Source organism: Pseudophryne corroboree, chromosome 1 (assembly GCF_028390025.1).
Source record: "Pseudophryne corroboree isolate aPseCor3 chromosome 1, aPseCor3.hap2, whole genome shotgun sequence".
Taxonomy (NCBI): domain Eukaryota; kingdom Metazoa; phylum Chordata; class Amphibia; order Anura; family Myobatrachidae; genus Pseudophryne; species Pseudophryne corroboree.
The window spans coordinates 23,821,894-23,845,831 of record NC_086444.1 but is presented as its reverse complement, the minus strand read 5'-3'; the positions used below and the strand labels follow the sequence as shown (position 1 = coordinate 23,845,831).

The window sequence follows — 23,938 nt, the reverse complement described above, 5'->3', positions numbered from 1 at the left end:
CGGTCCCTGCTGAAGCAGGTCCCGTCTTAGAGGTAGAGGCCACGGATCTTCCGTGAGCATCTCCTGAAGTTCCGGGTACCAAGTTCTTCTTGGCCAATCCGGAGCCACGAGTATCGTTCTTACTCCCCTTTGCCGTATAATTCTCAGTACTTTTGGTATGAGAGGCAGAGGAGGAAACACATACACTGACTGGTACACCCATGGTGTTACCAGAGCGTCTACAGCTATTGCCTGAGGGTCTCTTGACCTGGCGCAATACCTGTCCAGTTTTTTGTTGAGGCGGGACGCCATCATGTCCACCATTGGTCTTTCCCAATGGACCACAATCATGTGGAAGACTTCTGGATGAAGTCCCCACTCTCCCGGGTGCAGATCGTGTCTGCTGAGGAAGTCTGCTTCCCAGTTGTCCACTCCCGGGATGAACACAGCTGACAGTGCTAACACATGATTTTCTGCCCAGCGGAGAATCCTTGCAGCTTCTGCCATTGCCCTCCTGCTTCTTGTGCCGCCCTGTCTGTTTACGTGGGCGACTGCCGTGATGTTGTCCGACTGAATCAACACCGGCTGACCCTGAAGCAGAGGTTTTGCCAGACTTAGAGCATTGTAGATTGCTCTTAGCTCCAGTATATTTATGTGAAGAGACGTCTCCAGGCTTGACCACACGCCCTGGAAGTTTCTTCCCTGTGTGACCGCTCCCCAGCCTCTCAGACTGGCATCCGTGGTCACTAGGACCCAGTTCTGTATGCATGGAATCTGCCGAATGGAATCGCTTCGTAAGAAGCTACCATTTTTCCCAGGACTCTTGTGCATTGATGCACAGATACTTTTCCTGGTTTTAGGAGGTTCCTGACTAGATCGGATAACTCCCTGGCTTTCTCCTCCGGAAGAAATACCTTTTTCTGAACAGTGTCCAGAATCATCCCTAGGAACAACAGACGTGTCGTCGGGATCAGTTGGGATTTTGGAAAATTCAGAATCCACCCGTGTTGTTGGAGCACTACTTGGGTTAGTGCTACTCCGACCTCCAGCTGTTCTCTGGATCTTGCCCTTATCAGGAGATCGTCCAAGTAAGGGATAATTAAGACGCCTTCTCTTCGAAGAAGGATCATCATTTCGGCCATTACCTTGGTAAAGACCCGGGGTGCCGTGGACAATCCAAACGGCAGCGTCTGAAACTGATAATGACAGTTTTGGACCACTAACCTGAGGTACCCTTGGTGTAGGAGGGGTACCTTGACTATCACCTGCTGAGAATACAGCTTGTGAATGGCCTCCAATACCGTCGCCCTGTCGGAGGGAGACGTTGGCAAAGCAGACTTTAGGAAACGGCGAGGAGGGGACTTCTCGAATTCCAACCTGTAACCCTGAGATACTACCTGCAGGATCCAGGGGTCCACCTGCGAGTGAGCCCACTGTGCGCTGAAATGTTTGAGGCGACCCCCCACCGCCCCGGAGTCTGCTTGTAAGGTCCCAGCGTCATTCTGACGCCTTTGTAGAAGCCGGGGAGGGCTTCTGCTCCTGGGAAGGAGCTGCTTGTTGCAGTCTCTTACCCTTTCCTTTGCCTCTGGGCAAATAGGAATGTCCTTTTGCTCGTTTGTTCTTATAGGAACGAAAGGACTGCGGCTGAAAAGCCTGCGGCTTTTTCTGCTGGGAGGTGACCTGGGGTAAAAAGGTGGATTTTCCTGCCGTTGCCGTGGCCACCAGATCCGATAGACCGACCCCAAATAATTCCTCCCCCTTATACGGCAATACTTCCATATGTCGTTTGGAATCCGCATCACCTGACCACTGGCGCGTCCATAAACTTCTTCTGGCAGATATGGACATCGCACTTACTCTTGATGCCAGAGTGCAAATATCTCTCTGTGCATCTCGCATATAAAGAAATGCATCCTTTAACTGCTCTATAGTCAGTAAAATACTGTCCCTATCCAGGGTATCAATATTTTCAGACAGTGACTCCGACCAAGCCACGCCAGCACTGCACATCCAGGCTGAGGCGATTGCTGGTCTCAGTATAACACCCGTATGTGTGTATATACTTTTTAATGTATTCTCCAGCCTCCTATCAGCTGGATCCTTGAGGGCGGCCGTATCAGGAGACGGTAACGCCACTTGCTTTGATAAGCGTGTGAGCGCCTTATCCACCCTAGGAGGTGATTCCCAGCGCGCCCTAACCTCTGGCGGGAAAGGGTATAATGCCAATAACTTCTTTGAAATTAGCAGTTTTCTATCTGGGGTAACCCACGCTTCATCACACACTTCATTCAGTTCCTCTGATTCAGGAAAAACTATCGGTCGTTTTTTCACACCCCACATAATACCCCTTTTTGTGGTACTTGCAGTATCAGAGATATGCAAAGCCTCCTTCATTGCCGTGATCATATAACGTGTGGCCCTACTGGAAAATACGTTTGTTTCTTCACCGTCGACACTGGATTCAGTGTCAGTGTCTGGGTCTGTGTCGACCGACTGAGGTAAAGGGCGTTTTACAGCCCCTGACGGTGTCTGAGACGCCTGGACAGGTACTAACTGGTTTGCCGGCTGTCTCATGTCGTCAACCGACTTTTGTAGCGTGCTGACACTATCCCGTAATTCCATAAACAAAGCCATCCATTCTGGTGTCGACTCCCTAGGGGGTGACATCACCATTACAGGCAATTGCTCCGCCTCCACGCCAACATCGTCCTCATACATGTCGACACACACGTACCGACACACAGGGAATGCTCTTATCGAAGACAGGACCCCACTAGCCCTTTGGGGAGACAGAGGGAGAGTTTGCCAGCACACACCCAAGCGCTATAAATATATATAGGGACAACCTTAATAAGTGTGTTCCCTTTATAGCAGCTCAAATATTATAAATATCGCCAATAAGTGCCCCCCCTCTCTGTTTTTACCCTGTTTCTGTAGTGCAGTGCAGGGGAGAGTCCTGGGAGCCTTCCTCGCAGCGGAGCTGGGCAGGAAAATGGCGCTGTGTGCTGAGGAGAATAGGCCCTGCCCCCTTTTCGGCGGGCTTCTTCTCCCGTTTTTTTTGGAACCTGGCAGGGGTTAAATACATCCATATAGCCCCAGGGACTATATGTGATATATTTTAGCCAGAATAGGTATTTCTTTATCATCCACTAGGGGTCACTGGAGTACTCTTGGGATATGGACGGGCGTAGCCGAACAAGGGCACTGAATATTTAAATTTAGGACCCTCCCCCCCCTCCATATCCCCGAGTACCTCAGTGTACGACCTCAGTGTTTTTTCGGTGCTCACAGCACGAACAAGGCTTGTGGTATATCCACACTTGGATTTTTATTTTTACATTTTTATTTTTAATTTTTATTTTTACACTTAGCACATCCCTTCCCAGTTTCTGGAAAAACATGGGTCCGGGATAGTGCCGCTGCACGGGCAGCGAATGGCGTGTCGGTCCTCACAAAGAGCACCCTCACAGCCACAGGCGCTACAAGACAGCGCATGGCGTGTCGGTCCTCACAAAGAGCACCCTCACAGCCACAGGCAGACTGTCTCCTACTGCAACTGGACGGAGATTACAAGCCCCGTCACAGCCAGGAGGAGAGCTGAAAACTGGACGGTGCTTACAGTAAGAAGCCCCGTCACAGCCAGGATGGAAGCCCCGTCACAATCTGGACGGAGCTTACAGAAGTGCGACACTAAGGTATGGTGGGGGGGGGTCAGGGCGGTCAGCTCACGCTGCCGCCCTGCTGTGTGGGAAAGCATTTATTTTTACCGCTGCTTTGCCCGCCGCTTACAGAGACCCCGCTGAACGAGAGAGCGGCCGCACGTCACTCACAGACGCCGGCCGCTCGCCCAGCCAATGTACCAGTACTCTGCACTGTAACGAGCGGCCGCACGTCACTCAGACGCCGGCCGCTCTTCCAGCAGGGGTGATAACCGAGCGGCCGCACGTCACTCAGACGCCGGCCGCTCTCCCAGCAGGGGGGTGATAACCGAGCGGCCGCACGTCACTCAGACGCCGGCCGCTCTCCCAGCACGGTAACCGAGCGGCCGCACGTCACTCAGACGCCGGCCGCTCTCCCAGCACGGTAACCGAGCGGCCGCACGTCACTCAGACGCCGGCCGCTCTCCCAGCCACTGTACGCGAGCGCCGCTCAAGCAGCCACTCTGCGTACCCGGGTCTAAAGCTCCGAGCGGCCGTACGTCACTAAAGACGCCGGCCGCTCTTCCAGCGCTGCACCCGGCCACTGCTGTATGAGGCGGGCGCAATATAGCAGCGCTCCCCGGGTTTCCCCAAGCTCCCTGCACTCGCTTCCGGCGCTGCACAGGGAGAAGCTACATCACAAGCAGCGCGGCTGCGGGGGGGGTGACGGTGAGTAAAGCCCATAGCAGCAGCAAAGGCTGCATGGGTTAATACACTGCTCAGTTCTAAATAAGACACTGCTCAGTTCTAAATAAGACAGTTTTTAAACAAGTTATTTACCCATAGCAGCAGCAAAGGCTGCTTGGGAATAAGATATGTTGGATAATTCACTGCAGGCAGTGTTGAGAAAAGCCATAGCAGCAGAAGGCTGCATGGGGTAAGACTGCTTAGTGTTTAAACAGTTAATGAAAATAACTGGAAGGCTAACTAAAGTATAAGGCTGCATAATGTATTGTACACTGCACGGAGTTTACTGTATAATAGACCTGTAACTGTAGAATAGGCTATTGAGCCTATATTTAATGTATAATAGGCTATTAAGCCTATATATTAACGCTGCAGCAGGTAACCTGTCCTGTGATTTTCAGTGGAAGCATGGCATGAGGTCATTTTAATCATTGCTGTTCTTCCAGGTTATAATTCCAGACCCATACACCTATACTCCACAAGGAGGCGCAGGGGTGTTAGTAGGAATTTTTGGTTCAGGTTTTCACATAAGTTAGCCATGTAATCTGTATTTCTAATTAATTCTAGAACATTCCTGCCCTACATCTCTCAGCCACCAGAGGCGCAGGGAAGTTAGTAGGAATTTGGTTCGGGTTTCATATGCCCATGTGAACTGCTTTTCACATAAAAGAAAATGTTTTGATTTCTCTTCATATCTAATAAATCTTTCGTTTGTTGCTAAAGATTTCCGTAGAGAGAAACAAGCTTGATAACATATATATATATATGACACATAATAACTTCATTAAGTCGTGCAAGTGTCTGTCTATTGCCTATTATTTTATGGTGTCTGTCTACATAGCGAGTAAGGCTATAGTGCAGACTAGAAATAATTTTAAAAATCCTATGTTAACATTGGCAATTCAAATTAAAAGAGCGGTAACATCGGAGTCTCGGAATGACTCCGCCAGCCCTAACAAAAGACAGTCTTCCAAAGGGCCAATTTTCCTTTGGGTACCAGAGTGTTTATTTAACTCGATTCTATGTCAAATTATAACTACGAGTGAAAAGGGTACATTAGACCAGCACTCAGATAGTGCGGGGGGGTTGTTAACAACCATACATAATCGTTTCCAAAAGGACGCGACCCGCCATTGCTAGATGATTTTCTGTCAAAAACCCAGGATACATTTGGGTCACTAGAATCTATGTATCAAACAATGACGATCACTGGTAAAAGAAGCCGCAGAGTATATCTGTAAAGCTTCTGCTAACGCCGGTTATTTTCATTGTCGCTAGTTAAGCGCGACAAGGCCAGAGCCTGGTTGCTCATAAATTTGAGTATATTTGTAACGGCGTTTTATCCCTTTATAAGGAACAGTCACGCCTTGTAACGACAGGACGTTACAGTCAGCAAGCCAGTGGTTTGATGACTTCTTTTACAATTGTGGAAGCGCGTCTTTACATGTTACATTTGCGAGGTTTCAGGACTTCAACTCATACAGGTCTCAGCTATTTACAGCTTAAAGGACAAAACTGCCTCTGTCAAACGGTTGGCAGGTTGTCATTTAGTCTTTGCTGGTTTATAAACCAGGCAGTAGTACGCCAACAGAGTCAGAGTTACTTATTCCCCTCTGTTTGAGCAAAACCAAACAGCTCCGTTGCAATATCAATCAGCAAGTCATTTACTACAGTTAGAAAATGGATTTTCTGCGGTTAGTATTGGCTTATTGGAGCCACACAATTGCAGAATTGCATTTGAATGCGTATTTACCCAGTCCGGTTTGTTCTTCACAGGTTCTAGCGGTTGCAGATCGCCACAACCATTAACCATTTCATGTCTACCGTTGTTTATCGCTTTGGGTATTTACCAAAGGGAGGTTGGGATGATAACTCATCTCACATAAGAACTCTGTCTCAACAAAGTTCCTTTAACTTGCGCTACTAAGGTATACTGCGGTAGCAGATCAAGTTCGAAAACAATCACATCTAATTCCGTCTAAACGATGTCAATGCTTAGGTAAGATGATAAATACGGCAAGACTTTTACCTACTACACCAGCAATAACAAATGTACGTCTAGTAATTAGTGCAAAACACGCACACTAGCGGTACATTGGTGTATTCACCTATTAAGAATAAAGATGTGTTTTCAATTTAGTTCGCCACCCTTCACTCGCGTTTCCCACAGAGGGAAAAGGGTGCATATACTCTGGACGACAGTCGCAGAGGGTCAGGATTTGTAGTTAAAATCAGCAACAAAGGTTCTAAAACACGACAGATTGCTGTCGATAAAGGTCCTAGAACTCTGTGCATTTTACAATGCAATACATGATTCGCTTCAGTCTGACCAGGTATATACTCTGGTTTCTCTTAAGAACGAATAAATCTTTCGCCTTTTACTAAATATTTCTGTAGAGAGGAATAACCGTGAGTTTCATGTAATTTTTTGATGCCTGCCTCACGCTGGGCTTAAGCAGTCAAACAAGGCAACGGCAGTTGCATACACAACAACCAGTAAGAACCAAGAAGCCGCATGGTAATGCAGCATGTGACTCAAATCCTCAATGGCTTAGAACACCATTATGTGAAAATGTCAAGAGATCATTACGTGAGTGGACATCTGTTAGACAGAGGATCTCACCCGTCAGGATTTGGATCCTGAAAACTGGACATTAAATCCAGAGGTGTTTCATATGGGAGTCCACAGAAGGGGGTTACCCTCAAGTATACATGATGGCATCTCGCCACAATTACAAAAGCTCAGTATGTGTACAAAACAGATCACAAGGGCAGTGGCGGTGGAGTCTCTCACATTCATGTGGTCATTCAGCATCGTGTATCTGGCTCCACCAGTTTCAGCTGCTCTCTCCGTTGTCAAAACGGCTCATAAGACAGTTTGTCACAGTCATACTGGTGGTAGCTCATGGGTTTCGGAGAAGTTGCTTCTCGAATGTTCAAGGAATACTTGCACACGATCTTGACCCGCTCATAATACGTCCAACCTGTTACATCAGGGAACGTTAGTTTACCCATAGTTACCTATGTACCTATTATCTATGTACCGCAGCTGCGGTTGACGGGAGGAGGGTGCAGACCGCCCTCTTAAGAAATTGAGCATTACAGTATCGGTTATACTAACCAGGTTACGAAATAGTAAGCCGTTTAAGGCAGCTAATTTTTACAAAATTTCGTGTGCTTACATAGGGTGTAAACCTCGGAAGTTTCCAACATCATCCTTCAAGTAACCCGTATTCTGTTAAACAGGGTGGGATGGAAAACTGCGTTGATCTGCACGAAGAGTGCAGGTATCTGTGTGGTAAACTTAATTTCAAAGACGTTTGCCTCTATTGGCGTCTGTACACATCTTTATACAAGGTGTCATCAAAGTTCACACTCTATTTATCCCACCTACAGCGCCAGGCGACTTGAAGTTGGGTTCAGATTTCTTACAGTTTTCATATTTTGAACCCTTTCAACAAATGGGAATTAAGTTTCTCACTTTGGAAAACAATTTTCTTATAGCCTTGGCTTCAGCAAGGGTTTTGTTTTCATATTTGGGTGCCTTGTATTCCAAGCCACCGTATTTGAGTTTTCTCATGACAAAGCAGATCTTCGGACGAATCACGCTTTCGTATTCTTCACATCAATATACCAATAGGGGTTCCTGTGTGGACAGCACATTCTAGAATTCTGAATGTGGTACACGCATTACGCGTTTATATATGTCCCGAACGTCAACAGTACGTGATATGCATACGTTGTTTGTTCTCTATGATACTGCCAACTGGGGTTAGCCAGTTTCTTAGCAGACATTATCCAGTTGGGTAATAATAATGACTACAAGTCAGGTTTACTTTAAGGCTAAGTTACAATCGCCTACGTCAGTAATAGCTCATCCCACAGGTTCTGTGGGAATGTCAGACCCAGTGGGTCGTGGAGTGTCTAAAACGCGGCTATATAGCCTTCATGTGCACCATGTTGGTGCACGTTTACACGTTATAAATGGTGGCGCCATCAGCATCTAGCTTTCGGCTGCCTACTGTTACAAGTATCAAACAGCTCTCCCGCCCACGAGGGAAGCTTTGGTACGTCCCAAGAGTACTCCAGTGACCCCTAGTGGATGATAAAGAAAATAGGATTTTGGTACTTACCAGGTAAATCCTTTTCTTTGAATCCATAGGGGGCACTGGACGCCCACCCAGAGCAGTTTTACCTGGGTTGTTTTAAGCTCAAGGGAGCTTAGGGTAACAAGTTTTACTTCATTGATATTAAGCTCAGAGGAGCTTATGGTAACACATTTTCACCGATTGGTTCAAATTTATAAAGTTCTATCGGTTATGGTGTCAACTGTTTAGTTGACAGTAAGGTTATGGGTCAACATTGTTGTTGTCCGTTATGTTATAGGTATTCTCCATTGTCAACCTCTCTATATCGTTCCTGTTCGCTCAGTAAAAAACACTGAGGTCGTACACTGAGGTACTCGGGGATATGGAGGGGGGGGAGGGTCCTAAATTTAAATATTCAGTGCCCTTGTTCGGCTACGCCCGTCCATATCCCAAGAGTACTCCAGTGCCCCCTATGGATTCAAAGAAAAGGATTTACCTGGTAAGTACCAAAATCCTATTATTACATTGCTGCCCAGAGCGCCCCCCCCAGCGTGTGTGTGGTGTGAAGTGTGCGGAGAGCAATGGCGCACAGCTGCAGTGCTGTGCGCTACCTCATGAAGACTGAGACGTCTTCTGCCGCCGGTTTCTGGACCTCTTCTCTATTCGGCATCTGCAAGGGGGTCGGCGGCGCGGCTCCGGTGACCCATCCAGGCTGTACCTGTGATCGTCCCTCTGGAGCTAGTGTCCAGTAGCCTAAGAAGCAAATCCATCCTGCACGCAGGTGAGTTCACTTCTTCTCCCCTAAGTCCCTCGTTGCAGTGAGCCTGTTGCCAGCAGGACTCACTGAAAATAAAAAACCTAACAAACTTTTTCTAAGCAGCTCTTTAGGAGAGCCACCTAGATTGCACCCTGCTCGGACGGGCACAAAAACCTAACTGAGGCTTGGAGGAGGGTCATAGGGGGAGGAGCCAGTACACACCACCTAGTGGTCAAACTTTTAAATTTTGTGCCCTGTCTCCTGCGGAGCCGCTATTCCCGATGGTCCTGACGGAGTCCCAGCATCCACTAGGACGTCAGAGAAAACCCTTTAGTTAGGCAATAACTATATACAAGTATTGCAGACAATCCGCACTTGGGATGGGCGCCCAGCATCCACTACGGACTACGAGAAATAGATTTACCGGTGAGTAAAATCTTATTTTCTCTGACGTCCTAGTGGATGCTGGGAACTCCGTAAGGACCATGGGGATTATACCAAAGCTCCCAAACGGGCGGGAGAGTGTGGGTGACTCTGCAGCACCGAATGAGAGAACTCCAGGTCCTCCTCAGCCAGGGTATCAATTTTGTAGAATTTTGCAAACGTGTTTGCCCCTGACCAAGTAACAGTTCGGCAAAGTTGTAAAGCCGAGACCCCTCGGGCAGCCGCCCAAGATGAGCCCACCTTCCCTGTGGAATGGGCTTTTACTGATTTAAGATGCGGCAGTCCAGCCGCAGAATGCGCCTGCTGAATCGTGTCACAGATCCAGCGAGCGATAGTCTGCTTAGAAGCAGGAGCACCCAGCCTGTTGGGTGCATACAGGATAAATAGCGAGTCAATTTTTCTGACCCTAGCCGTCCTGGAAACATAATTTTTCAAGGCCCTGACTACGTCCAGTAACTTGGAATCCTCCAAGTCCCTAGTAGCCGCAGGCACCACAATAGGTTGGTTCAAGTGAAAAACTGATACCACCTTAGGGAGAAACTGGGGACGAGTACTCAATTCTGCCCTATCCATATGGAAAATCAGATAAGGACTTTTATATGACAAAGCCGCCAATTCTGATACACGCCTGGCCGAAACCAAGGCCAATAACATGACCACTTTCAACGTGAGATATTTTAGATCCACGGTTTTTAGTGGTTCAAACCAATGTGATTTTAAGAAACTCAACACCACGTTGAGATCCCAAGGTGCCACTGGAGGCACAACCGGGGGCTGAATATGCAGCACTCCTTTTACAATGTCTGAACTTCAGGTACTGAAGCGAATGCTTTCTGGAAGAAAATCGACAGAGCCGAGATCTGTATCTTAATGGAGCCTAATTTTAGGCCCATAGACACTCCTGCTTGTAGGAAATGCAGAAATCGACCTAGTTGAAATTCCTCTGTTGGGGCCTTTTTTGGCCTCACACCAAGCAACATATTTCCGCCATATGCGGTGATAATGTTTTGCAGTTACATCTTTCCTGGCTTGAATCAGCGTAGGAATGACTTCCTCCGGAATGCCCTTTTCCTTTAGGATCCGGCGTTCAACCGCCATGCCATCAAAACGTAGCCGCGGTAAGTCTTGGAACAGACAGGGCCCCTGCTGCAGCAGGTCCTGTCTGAGCGGCAGAGGCCATGGGTCCTCTGATACATTTTCTTGAAGTTCTGGGTACCAGGCTCTTCTTGGCCAATCCGGAACCACGAGTATCGTTCTTACTCCTCGCCTTCTTATTATTCTCAGTACCTTTGGTATGAGAGGCAGAGGGGGGAACACATAAAACGACTGGTACACCCACGGTGTTACCAGAGCGTCCACAGCTATCGCCTGAAGGTCCCTTGACCTGGCGCAATATCTTTTATAGCTTTTTGTTGAGGCGGGACGCCTTCATGTCCACCTGTGGCCTTTCCCAATGGTGTACAATTCTTTGGAAGACTTCTGGATGAAGTCCCCACACTCTCGGGTGGAAGTCGTGTCTGCTGAGAAGATCTGCTTCCCAGTTGTCCACTCCGGGAATGAACACTGCTGACAGTGCTAACACATGATTTTCCGCCCATCGGAGAATCCTTGTGGCTTCTGCCATCGCCATCCTGCTTCCTGTGCCGCCCTGTTGGTTTACATGGGCGACTGCCGTGATGTTGCCTGATTGGATCAGGACCGGCTGGTTTTGAAGCAGAGGCCTTGCCTGACTCAGGGCATTGTAAATGGCCCTCTGTTCCAGAATATTTATGTAGGGAAGTCACCTGACTTGACCAAAGTCCCTGGAAGTTTCTTCCCTGTGTGACTGCCCCCCAGCCTCAAAGGCTGGCATCCATGGTCACTAGGACCTAGTCCTGTATGTCGAACCTGCGGCCCTCTTGAAGATGGGCACTCTGCAGCCACTACAGTAGAGATACCCTGGTCCTTGGAGACAGGGTTATCAGCCTAATGCATCTGAAGATGCGACCCGGACCACTTGTCCAACAGGTCCCCCTGAAAAGTTCTTGCATGGAACCTGCCGAATGGGATTGCTTCGTAGGAAGCTAACATTTTTCCCAGGACTCGCGTGCAATGATGCACCGATAACTGTTTTGGCTTCAGGAGGTCTCTGACTAGAGATGACAGCTCCTTGGCTTTCTCCACCGGGAGAAACACTTATTTCTGGTCTGTGTCCAGAACCATCCCCAGGAACAGTAGACGTGTCGTAGGAACCAGCTGTGACTCTGGACTGTTTAGAATCCAACCGTGCTGTTGTAGCACTTTCCAAAATAGTGCTACCCCGACTAGCAACTGCTCCTTGGACCTCGCCCTTATAAGGAGATTGTCCAAGTACGGGATAATTAAAACTCCCCTTTTTCGAAGGAGTATCATCATTCCGGCCATTACCTTGGTAACACCCTCGGTGCCATGTACAGTCCAAACGGCAGAGTCTGGACTTGGTAATGGTAATCCTGTACCACAAATCTGAGGTACTCCTGACGAGGATAGTAAATAGGGACATGCAGGTAAGCATCCTTGATGTCCCGGGATACCATGTAATCCCCCTCGTCCAGGCTTGCAATAACCGCCCTGAGCGATTCCATCTTGAACTTGAATTTTTTATGTATGTGTTCAAGGATTTTAAATATAAAGAAGGGTCACACCGAACCATGCGGTTTCGGTACCCCAACCGTGTGGAATAGTAACCCCGTCCTTGTTGAAGTAGGGGCACCTTAAGTATTACCTGCTGGGAATACAGCTTATTAATTGCCTCTAGCACAGCCTCCCTGCCTGAGGGAGTTGTCGGCAAGGCATATTTGAGGAAACGGCGGGGGGGAAGACATCTCGAATTCCAGCTTGTACCCCTGAAATACTACTTGAATGAAACAGGGATCCACCTGTGAGCGAGCCCACTGATCGCTGAAACTTTTGAGACGGCCCCCCACCGTACCTGGCTACACCTGTGGAGCCCCCGCATCATGCTGTGGACTCAGAGGAAGCGAGAGAAGAATTATGATTCTGGGAACAGGCTGATTGGTGCAGCTTTTTCCCTCTTCCCTTGTCTTTGTACAGAAAGGAAGCGCCTTTGACCCGCTTGCTTTTCTGAAGCCGAAAGGACTGTACCTGATAATACAGTGCTTTCTTAGTCTGTGAGGAAAACTGAGGTAAAAATATTTCTTCCCAGCTGTTGCTGCGGATACGAGGTCCCAGAGACCATCCCCAAATAATTCCTCACCCTTATAAGGCAGAATTTCTATGCGCCTTTTAAGGTCAGCATCACCTGTCCAGTGACAGGTCTCCAATACCCTCCTGACAGAATGGACATTACATTCATTTTGGATGCCAGCCGGCAAAATATCCCTCTGTGCATCCCTCATATATATATAAGACGACGTCTTTAATATGTTCTCATGTTAGCAAACTAGTATGTTTGACAGGGTCACCGACCACGCTGCAGCAGCACGCTCTGCAGGTTTCAGTCTAGTACCTGAGTGTGTAAATACAGACTTCAGGATAGCCTCCTGCTTTTTATCAACAGGTACCTTCAAAGTGGCCGTTCCTAAAACGGCAGTGCCACCTATTTTGACAACCGTGTGAGCGCCTTATCCACCCTAGGGGATATCTCCCAGCGTAACTTATCCTCTGGTGGGAAAAGGTACGCCATCAGTAACTTTTTAGAAATTACCAGTTTCTTATCAGGGGGAACCCACGCTTTTCACACACTTCATTCATTCATCTGATGGGGGAACAAAACACTGCCTGCTTTTTCTCCCCAAACATAAAAACACCATTTTTAGAGGTTAATGTCAGAAATGTGTAACACATTATTTTTATTGCCGGGATCAAGTCACGGATGTTCCTAGTGGATTGTGTATATGTCTCAACCTTGTCGACACTGGAGTCAGACTCCGTGTCGACATCTGTGTCTGCCATCTGAATGAGCGGGCGTTTTTGAGCCCCTGATGGCCTTTGAGACGCCTGGGCAGGCACGGGCTGAGAAGCCGGCTGTCCCACAGCTGTTACGTCATCCACCCTTTTATGTAAGGAGTTGACACTGTCGGTTAATACCTTTTACCTAACCATCCACTCTGGTGTCGGCCCCACAGGGGGCAACATCACATTTATCGGCATCTGCTCCGTCACTATATAAGCCTCCTCCTCAAACATGTCGACACAGCTGTACCGACACACCGCACACACACAGGGAATGCTCTGACTGAGGACAGGACCCACAAAGCCCTTTGGGGAGACAGAGAGAGAATGCCAGCACACACCAGAGCGCTATATAATGAGGGGATTAACACTATAACTGAGTGAATTTTCCCCCATAGCTGCTTGTATATACAATATTGCGCCTAAATTTAGTGCCCCCCCCCCTCTCTTTTTTACCCTTTGAGCCTGAAAACTACAGGGGAGAGCCTGGGGAGCTTTCTTCCAGTTGCACTGTGAAGAGAAAATGACGCCAGTGTGTCTGAGGGAGATAGCTCCGCCCCTTTTCCGCGGCCTATTCTCCCGCTTTTTTCTGGATTCTGGCAGGGGTATTTACCACATATATAGCCTCTGGGGCTATATATTGTGGTATTTTTGCCAGCCAAGGTGTTTTTATTGCTGCTCAGGGCGCCCCCCCCAAGCGCCCTGCACCTTCAGTGACCGGAGTGTGAAGTGTGTATGAGGAGCAATGGCGCACAGCTGAAGTGCTGTGCGCTACCTTGGTGAAGACTGATGTCTTCTGCCGCCGTTTTTCCGGACCTCTTCTTGCTTCTGGCTCTGTAAGGGGGACGGCGGCGCGGCTCCGGGACCGAACACCAAGGACTGGGCCTGCGGTCGATCCCTCTGGAGCTAATGGTGTCCAGTAGCCTAAGAAGCCCAATCCGGCTGCAAGCAGGCGAGTTCGCTTCTTCTCCCCTTAGTCCCTCGCTGCAGTGAGCCTGTTGCCAGCAGGTCTCACTGAAAATAAAAAAACTAAATCTATACTTTCTTTCTAAGGGCTCAGGAGAGCCCCTAGTGTGCATCCAACCTCGGCCGGGCACAAGATCTAACTGAGGCTTGGAGGAGGGTCATAGTGGGAGGAGCCAGTGCACACCAGGTAGTCATAAATCTTTCTAGAGTGCCCAGCCTTCTTCGGAGCCCGCTATTCCCCATGGTCCTTACGGAGTTCCCAGCATCCACTAGGACGTCAGAGAAATAAAATAAGAATTTACTTACCGGTAATTCTATTTCTCGGAGTCCGTAGTGGATGCTGGGGTTCCTGAAAGGACCATGGGGAATAGCGGCTCCGCAGGAGACAGGGCACAAAAAGTAAAGCTTTAGGATCAGGTGGTGTGCACTGGCTCCTCCCCCTATGACCCTCCTCCAAGCCTCAGTTAGGATACTGTGCCCGGACGAGCGTACACAATAAAGGAAGGATTTATGAATCCCGGGTAAGACTCATACCAGCCACACCAATCACACTGTACAACCTGTGATCTGAACCCAGTTAACAGTATGATAACAGCGGAGCCTCTGAAAGATGGCTCACAACAATAATAACCCGATTTTTGTAACTATGTACAAGTATTGCAGATAATCCGCACTTGGGATGGGCGCCCAGCATCCACTACGGACTACGAGAAATAGAATTATCGGTAAGTAAATTCTTATTTTCTCTATCGTCCTAGTGGATGCTGGGGTTCCTGAAAGGACCATGGGGATTATACCAAAGCTCCCAAACGGGCGGGAGAGTGCGGATGACTCTGCAGCACCGAATGAGAGAACTCCAGGTCCTCCTTAGCCAGGTTATCAAATTTGTAGGATTTTACAAACGTGTTTGCCCCTGACTAAATAGCCGCTCGGCAAAGTTGTAAAGCCGAGACCCCTCGGGCAGCCGCCCAAGATGAGCCCACCTTCCTTGTGGAATGGGCATTTACATATTTTGGCTGTGGCAGGCCTGCCACAGAATGTGCAAGCTGAATTGTATTACACATCCAACTAGCAAAAGTCTGCTTAGAAGCAAGAGCACCCAGTTTGTTGGGTGCATACAGGATAACAGCAAGTCAGTTTTCCTGACTCCAGCCGTCCTGGAACCTATATTTTCAGGGCCCTGACCACATCTAGCAACTTGGAGTCCTCCAAGTCCCTAGTAGGCGCAAGACACCACAATAAGCTGGTTCAGGTGAAACACTGACACCACCTTAGGGAGAGAACTGGGGACGAGTCCGCAGCTCTGCCCTGTCCGAATGGACAAACAGATATGGGCTTTTTTGAGAAAAAAACCACCAATTTGACACTCGCCTGGTCCAGGCCAGGTCCAAGAGCATGTTCACTTTTCATGTGAGATGCTTCAAATCCACAGATTTGACTGGTTTTAAACCAATGTGTTTTGAGGAATCCCAGAACTACGTTGAGATCCCACAGTGCCACTGGAGGCACAAAAGGGGGTTGTATATGCAATACTCCCTTGACAAACTTCTGGACTTCAGGAACTGAAGCCAATTCTTTCTGGAAGAAAAATCGACAGGGCCGAAATTTGAACCTTAATGGACCCCAATTTGAGGCCCATAGACACTCCTGTTTGCAGGAAATGCAGGAATCGACCGAGTTGAAATTTCTTCGTGGGGCCTTCCTGGCCTCACACCACGCAACATATTTTCGCCACATGTGGTGATAATGTTGTGCGGTCACCTCCTTTCTGGCTTTGACCAGGGTAGGAATGACCTCTTCCTGAATGCCTTTTCCCTTAGGATCCGGCGTTCCACCGCCATGCCGTCAAACGCAGCTGCGGTAAGTCTTGAAACAGACATGGTACTTGCTGAAACAAGTCCCTTCTTAGCGGCAGAGGCCATAAGTCCTCTGTGAGCATCTCTTGAAGTTCCGGGTACCAAGTCCTTCTTGGCCAATCCGGAGCCATGAGTATAGTTCTTACTCCTCTACGTCTTATAATTCTCAGTACCTTAGGTATGAAAAGCAGAGGATGGAACACATACACCGACTGGTACACCCACGGTGTTACCAGAACGTCCACAGCTATTGCCTGAGGGTCTCTTAACCTGGCGCAATACCTGTCCCGTTTTTTGTTCAGACGGGACGCCATCATGTCCACCTTTGGTAATTCCCAACGGTTTACAATCATGTGGAAAACTTCCCCATGAAGTTCCCACTCTGCCGGGTGGAGGTCGTGCCTACTGAGGAAGTCTGCTTCCCAGTTTCCATTCCCGGAATGAAACACTGCTGACAGTGCTATCACATGATTTTCCGCCCAGCGAAAAGTCCTTGCAGTTTTTGCCACTGCCCTCCTGCTTCTTGTGCCGCCCTGTCTATTTACGTGGGCGACTGCCGTGATGTTTTATCCCACTGGATCAATACCGGCTGACCTTGAAGCAGAGGTCTTGCTAAGCTTAGAGCATTATAAATTTACCCTTAGCTATATTTATGTGGAGAAAAGTCTCCAGACTTGATCACACTCCCTGGAAATTTTTTCCTTGTGTGACTGCTCCCCAGCCTCTCGGGCTGGCCTCCGTGGTCACCAACATCCAAAACTGAATGCCGAATCTGCGGCCCTCTAGAAGATGAGCACTCTGTAACCACCACAGGAGAGACACCCTTGTCCTTGGATATAGGGTTATCCGCTGATGCATCTGAAGATGCGATCCGGACCATTTGTCCAGCAGATCCCACTGAAAAGTTCTTGCATGAAATCTGCCGACTGGAATTGCTTCGAAGGAAGTCACCATTTTTTTTACCATGGCCCTTGTGCAATGATGCACTGATTTTAGGAGGTTCCTGACTAGCTCGGATAACTCCCTGGCTTTCTCTTCCGGGAGAAACACCTTTTTCTGGACTGTGTCCAGAATCATCCCTAAGCACAGGAGACTTGTTGTCGGGATCAGCTGCGATTTTGGAATATTTAGAATCCACCCCTGCTGTTGTAACAGTATCCGAGATAGTGCTACTCCGACCTCCAACTGTTCCCTGGACTTTGCCCTTATCAGGAGATCGTCCAAGTAAGGGATAATTAAGACGCCTTTTCTTCGAAGAAGAACCATCATTTCGTCCATTACCTTGGTAAAGACCCGGGGTGCCGTGGACAATCCAAACAGCAGCGTCTGAAACGGATAGTGACAGTTCTGTACCACGAACCTGAGGTACCCTTAGTGATAAGGGCAAATTTGGGACATGGAGGTAAGCATCCCTGATGTCTCGGGACACCATATAGTCCCCTTCTTCCCGGTTCGTTATCACTGCTCTGAGTGACTCCATCTTGACTTGAACCTTTGTAAGTGTTCAAATTTTTTTAGATTTAGAATAGGTCTCACCTAGCCTTCTGGCTTCAGTACCACAATATAGTGTGGAATAATACCCCTTTTCTTGTTGTAGGAGGGGTAATTTAATTATCACCTGCTGGGAATACAGCTCGTGAATTGTTTCCCATACTGCCTCCTTGTCGGAGGGAGACCTTGGTAAAGCAGACTTCAGGAGCCTGCGCAGGGGAAACGTCTCGACATTCCAATCTGTACCCCTGGGATACTACTTGTAGGATCCAGGGGTCCTGTACGGTCTCAGCGTCATGCTGAGAGCTTGTCAGAAGCGGTGGAACGCTTCTGTTCCTGGGAATGGGCTGCCTGCTGCAGTCTTCTTCCCTTTCCTCTATCCCTGGGCAGATATGACTCTTATAGGGACGAAAGGACTGAAGCTGAAAAGACGGTGTCTTTTTCTGCAGAGATGTGACTTAGGGTAAAAAACGGTGGATTTTCCAGCAGTTGCCGTGGCCACCAGGTCCGATGGACCGACCCCAAATAACTCCTCTTCCTTTATACGGCAATACACCTTTGTGCCGTTTGGAATCTGCATCACCTGACCACTGTCGTGTCCATAAACATCTTCTGGCAGATATGGACATCGCACTTACTCTTGATGCCAGAGTGCAAATATCCCTCTGTGCATCTCGCATATATAGAAATGCATCCTTTAAATGCTCTATAGTCAATAAAATACTGTCCCTGTCAAGGGTATCAATATTTTTAGTCAGGGAATCCGACCAAGCCACCCCAGCTCTGCACATCCAGGCTGAGGCGATCGCTGGTCGCAGTATAACACCAGTATGTGTGTATATACTTTTTATGATATTTTCCAGCCTCCTGTCAGCTGGCTCCTTGAGGACGGCCCTATCTATAGACGGTACCGCCACTTGTTCTGATAAGCGTGTGAGCGCCTTATCCACCCTAAGGGGTGTTTCCCAACGCGCCCTAACTTCTGGCGGGAAAGGGTATACCGCCCATATTTTCTATCGGGGGGAACCCACGCATCATCACACACTTCATTTAATTTATCTGATTCAGGAAAAACTACGGTAGTTTTTTCACATCCCACATAATACCCTCTTTTGTGGTACTTGTAGTATCAGAAATATGTAACACCTCCTTCATTGCCCTTAACGTGTGGCCCTAATAAGGAATACGTTTGTTTATTCACCGTCGACACTGGATTCAGTGTCCCTGTCTGTGTCTGTGTCGACCGACTAAAGTAAACGGGCGTTTTAAAACCCCCGACGGTGTTTTTGAGACGTCTGGACCGGTACTAATTGTTTGTCGGCCGTCTCATGTCGTCAACCGACCTTGCCGCGTGTTGACATTATCACGTAATTCCCTAAATAAGCCATCCATTCCGGTGTCGACTCCCTAGAGAGTGACATCACCATTACAGGCAATTGCTCCGCCTCCTCACCAACATCGTCCTCATACATGTCGACACACACGTACCGACACACAGCACACACACAGGGAATGCTCTGATAGAGGACAGGACCTACTAGCCCTTTGGAGAGACAGAGGGAGAGTTTGCCAGCACACACCAAAAACGCTATAATTATATAGGGACAACCTTATATAAGTGTTTTCCCTTATAGCATCTTTTTTATATATTTCTAACGCCAAATTAGTGCCCCCCCTCTCTGTTTTAACCCTGTTTCTGTAGTGCAGTGCAGGGGAGAGCCTGGGAGCCTTCCCTCCAGCCTTTCTGTGAGGGAAAATGGCGCTGTGTGCTGAGGAGATAGGCCCCGCCCCTTTTTCGGCGGCCTCGTCTCCCGCTCTTAACGGATTCTGGCAGGGGTTAAATATCTCCATATAGCCCCCGGAGGCTATATGTGAGGTATTTTTAGCCAAAAAAGGTTTTCATTTGCCTCCCAGGGCGCCCCCCTCCCAGCGCCCTGCACCCTCAGTGACTGCCGTGTGAAGTGTGCTGAGAGGAAATGGCGCACAGCTGCAGTGCTGTGCGCTACCTTAAGAAGACTGAGGAGTCTTCATGCCGCCGATTCTGGACCTTCTTCTTGTTTCAGCATCTGCAAGGGGGCCGGCGGCGAGGCTCCGGTGACCATCCAGGCTGTACCTGTGATCGTCCCTCTGGAGCTAATGTCCAGTAGCCAAAGAAGCCAATCCATCCTGCACGCAGGTGAGTTCACTTCTTCTCCCCTAAGTCCCTCGTTGCAGTGATCCTGTTGCCAGCAGGACTCACTGTAAAATAAAAAACCTAAGCTAAACTTTTCTAAGCAGCTCTTTAGGAGAGCCACCTAGATTGCACCCTTCTCGGCCGGGCACAAAAATCTAACTGAGGCTTGGAGGAGGGTCATAGGGGGAGGAGCCAGTGCCCACCACCTGATCCTAAAGCTTTACTTTTTGTGCCCTGTCTCCTGCGGAGCCGCTATTCCCCATGGTCCTTTCAGGAACCCCAGCATCCACTAGGACGATAGAGAAATGATATTACAGGACACACACTGACAGTAATGCACTCGCCAGCTGTTCCTGTACACGGATGCTATGGAGACAGTGCTAGGAGGGTGTATGGTTACTTATCATACAACACAACAGCTGTTACTTGTTCCCAGTCACAACTATTTTGGGGTCCATTAATATTAATAGGGATATCTGACTTACTATGAAGGATCACCGTAAGGCAGAGGACACTCCTGGCATTTTATTTGCACACAGAAGTACATTTAGTATTTCCCTTGATTTACTTGCGTTCTGCAAAGGAGGTGGCATTGTAAGTGGGTACAGAAGCACTGGCATCAATGGTTTCCATTTACCATCCCGTTTCTGTGCATTGTACCAACTCTAATAAAACACTAATACAATGAACCAAAGGGACGCCACTGGGCCATGGGTACACTGTATCCAAACAGGAAGCTGCATAGAAACAAGGGGTTGCCCGTAACAACCAGATATTAAGTTTCATGTCTTAAACTGTACTATTGACAGAGGGGGTAATTCCGAGTTGATCGCTCGCTGCCGATTTTCGCAGCGCAGCGATCAGGTAAAAAAAAAAAAGCAAAACTGCGCATGCGTATGCACCGCAATGCGCAGGCGCGTCGTACGGCTACAAAGGGAATCGGTGCTGGGAGATGGATTTAGCGAAGATTGCATTCGCACAGCCGAACGCAAGGTGATTGACAGGAAGAGGGCGTTTATGGGTGTCAACTGACCGTTTTCTGGGAGTGTTTGGGAAAACGCAGGCGTGTCCAAGCGTTTGCAGGGCGGGTGTCTGACGTCAATTCCGGCACCAAAAAGACTGAAGTGATCGCAGCGGCTGAGTAAATTCTGAGCTACTGTGAAACTGCACAAAATGTTTTTGCTGCGCTCGGCTGCAAAGGCGTTCACACACTTGCGAAGCAAAAATACACTCCCCCATGGGCGGCAACTATGCGTTTGCACGGCTGCTAAAAGTAGCTAGTGAGCGATCAACTTGGAATGACCCCCAGAATCCGATCAGTTGCTACGGGTAACGCCTTGTCTACAGAATGTCCAATTTGCACAATAACACAGTGGCCAAATGGGACAGGCTCTGGCAAAGAAGCCGGATCGCAGGCTGAAATCTGCTGTCGTCTTCCTACCGTATTTACCAACATGCCCAATAATTATGTGTCAAAGTTACGGCGGTTTCTGAGCCACAAACTACAATATAAAGGAGATTATTACCCAATACAGGGGCCGATTCTGGCCAATGCAGACATGGCTGCATCTACAACTTTCTGCAAACTCCTTTCCTGGTGTAGATCCATGCGTCTGAATGCACAAGGACTGGGCCGCCCACGTATGTAGATGTGGTAATACCTATTGGTGCATCCTCAGACACCATAACTCGCACCATTGAAGCCTGAGAGTGACCTCCTGTGTGGGCAGCTCTGTATGTACAAAATATAGGCAGAGGAATATAACATTGGCCTTTTACCGGAATATCGGACTGGTGCCCAACTCATGTTCAGGCCCATTGGCTATTACTGCACAGTGTGAGGCCAGCGTTAGCAGGACACAAGTTACAACAGTGTGTGTATGAGCTTTCAACAGAGGATTTCAGGCAGAGCCATAATTCCAGTATGAGGGGTTATTCCAGTGAAATGAAACACCCAGCCTAATGACTATTTATTCAGAGTCATCACTGTACGGAGGCCCTTTAAGTGAATTAGAGCCAGTCTTCCCTGCTATCTAGCACATGCTGTAGGGGATAGTGGGCGGTAGAACGTGTTTTACCATTCCCCAATGACTGACAACGTACAGGAGTGACGCCAGTATGGAATAACTGTCCGATGGGTAGAGGTGGGGGAAATAAACTATCAATTTCACTGTTAGGCTTGGCAAAAAGTACTAGACAGATATCTATGGGGGCCACAGTACCCTCCATTAATAATATGTTACAATCAGAGCCAGTGTATCACATCTACGCAGTCTGCACAGCGATAGGGCGGCAGGTGTGTCGGCTGATTTATTCACTTGCTAGTCATAGAGAGTCCCGCAGATCCTGACAGAGCATGCAGGAACACCCAGACGAGGTCACTGGCTGTGGGGCTGGGCACAATGGAGAGGTATACACAGCACAGGAAGCACATTACATCAGATTATTAGGCATTATAGCTGGTCAGGGAAATAAAAATAAGATTTTACTCACCGGTAAATCTATTTCTCATAGTCCGTAGTGGATGCTGGGGACTCCGTCAGGACCATGGGGAATAGCGGCTCCGCAGGAGACAGGGCACAAAAGCAAGCTTTTAGGATCACATGGTGTGTACTGGCTCCTCCCCCTATGACCCTCCTCCAAGCCTCAGTTAGGTACTGTGCCCGGACGAGCTGACACAATAAGGAAGGATTTTGAATCCCGGGTAAGACTCATACCAGCCACACCAATCACACCGTACAACTTGTGATCTAAACCCAGTTAACAGTATGATAACAATGAAGTAGCCTCTAAAAAAGATGGCTCACAACAATAATAACCCGATTTTTTTGTAACAATAACTATGTACAAGTAATGCAGACAATCCGCACTTGGGATGGGCGCCCAGCATCCACTACGGACTACGAGAAATAGATTTATCGGTAAGTAAAATCTTATTTTCTCTAACGTCCTAGTGGATGCTGGGGACTCCGTCAGGACCATGGGGATTATACCAAAGCTCCCAAACGGGCGGGAGAGTGCGGATGACTCTGCAGCACCGAATGAGAGAACTCCAGGTCCTCCTCAGCCAGGGTATCAAATTTGTAGAATTTAGCAAACGTGTTTGCCCCTGACCAAGTAGCTGCTCGGCAAAGTTGTAAAGCCGAGACCCCTCGGGCAGCCGCCCAAGATGAGCCCACCTTCCTTGTGGAATGGGCATTTACAGATTTTGGCTGTGGCAGGCCTGCCACAGAATGTGCAAGCTGAATTGTACTACAAATCCAACGAGCAATAGTCTGCTTAGAGAAGCAGGAGCACCCAGCTTTTTGGGTGCCTACAATATAAACAGCAAGTCAGACTTTCTGACTCCAGCCGTCCTGGAATTATAGATTATATATATATATATATATATATATATATATATATATATATATATATATATATATATATATATATATATATATATTCAGGGCCCTGACAACGTCTAGCAACTTGGAGTCCTCCAAGTCCCTAGTAGCCGCAGGCACCACAATAGGTTGTTTCAGGTGAAACGCTGACACCACCTTAGGAAGAAACTGGGGACGAGTCCGCAGTTCTGCCCTGTCCCGAATGGAAAATCAAATATGGGCTTTTGTAAGACAAAGCCGCCAATTTTGACAATCGCCTGGCCGAGGCCAGGGCCAACAGCATGGTCACTTTCCATGTGAGATATTTCAAATCCACAGATTTGAGTGGTTCAAACCAATATGATTTGAGGAATCCCAACACTACGTTGAGATCCCACGGTGCCACTGGAGGCACACAAGGGCTGTATATGCAATACTCCCTTGACAAACGTCTGGACTTCAGGAACTGAAGCCAATTCTTTCTGGAAGAAAAACTATAGG

The 23,938-nt window shown here is 48.3% G+C and overlaps 1 protein-coding gene and 2 non-coding genes across 5 annotated transcripts in view; 2 read left to right on the top strand and 1 right to left on the bottom strand.

Annotated features, from left to right (window-relative positions):
• Positions 1-23,938, bottom strand: part of KIF24 (kinesin family member 24) — a 106,605-nt gene that overhangs the window by 67,183 nt on the left and 15,484 nt on the right. The window lies entirely within an intron of this gene.
• Positions 5,038-5,154, top strand: LOC134932484 (U5 spliceosomal RNA). The gene has a single exon (XR_010179368.1). It is a non-coding gene; the product is annotated as a U5 spliceosomal RNA (small nuclear RNA).
• LOC134961554 (U5 spliceosomal RNA) lies at positions 6,702-6,816 on the top strand. The gene has a single exon (XR_010187928.1). It is a non-coding gene; the product is annotated as a U5 spliceosomal RNA (small nuclear RNA).